The 1,121-nt window shown below is 27.8% G+C and overlaps 1 protein-coding gene across 1 annotated transcript in view; it reads right to left on the reverse strand.

Moving 5' to 3' along the window:
• The window catches only part of LOC119594795 (CCR4-NOT transcription complex subunit 6-like), a 24,751-nt gene that overhangs the window by 22,559 nt on the left and 1,071 nt on the right, over positions 1-1,121 (reverse strand). The gene's annotated exons all lie outside the window — the stretch shown is intronic.

Below are 1,121 nucleotides of genomic sequence, written 5' to 3' on the forward strand. Positions count from 1 at the left end.
GTCTCCATACTATACAGATAATTTTGATTTTTCATATTCATACATAAAAAAAATTGCAAAAGAAATATGTATTTCAAAACATATAAAGATTTCTAAGTCAAAAAATATTACAACTAACCATATGGCACAAGTACAAGAATATCCACAACTATATCATTCTTGGTGAAACTACAGTTCCTTACAGATATACTATACAAGGTTTACCAAGATGGAATATAAAGAATTTAGATTTCAAAACAATTGCTTTCTTTAATGTAATTGTCAAAAAAAATTTTTTGAAGAAACCAAACCTTTATGATGGATATGACAAGGTAAAAGAAAATCTAAGAATTTATCACCTTATTGATTCTATTGCACTATTTAACATGTATACCTGTATCTGGTAATCAAATAGAATAAATAATGTGACTGAATGATAACAGATGGACAATATGATAAATGAGATGATAAAATAGAGAGTTACAAACTGGTTCCTTATTTGACAGCATATTGCTATTGAGATCTAAAAGCTAATTTTACTAGATTATATGCAATGGATTTCTTTTTCTTTTTAACACAGTTAAAACCAAAGGCATGGAGGAAATTGTATCACTCAACGTACAGATCTACTGACGCAATTATGGCCCTAAATCTACCTAGATCATGTTTTAACTCCCAAAATCTCATTTCAGTTTTTCTTTTTATATACATCTATCTGCTACTTTACAGGATTTATTACTAAAATTGTGATTTTAACAAATTCCTTATCCGCATGCAACTTTAAATCATATCATCATATTCCTTTTTCTCACATATCAAATCTTGAATCTGATAATGTTGCTTCATATATTCTTTTATTCTATTTTCCCTGCCTCTGCCTCCTTCTATACTGAGAGGATTACTATAATTGTCATTTTTAACAAATTCTTTATCCATATGCAACCTTTAAATCCTATTTTCAATTTGTCATGCAATTCTCTCTCACATACCTTAAATGTAATATTTAAAACCATTCTCAAAATTCATATTACTGAGACACCTTACAACATGTACTAACCATAATATTAAATACAAAACAATACTGAAGATGTCTTACATTAGGCAAATTAAATTTCTAATTATCTGATAACTCTTCCTTGAGC

This window comes from Penaeus monodon, chromosome 34 (genome assembly GCF_015228065.2).
Source record: "Penaeus monodon isolate SGIC_2016 chromosome 34, NSTDA_Pmon_1, whole genome shotgun sequence".
NCBI classification, from domain to species: domain Eukaryota; kingdom Metazoa; phylum Arthropoda; class Malacostraca; order Decapoda; family Penaeidae; genus Penaeus; species Penaeus monodon.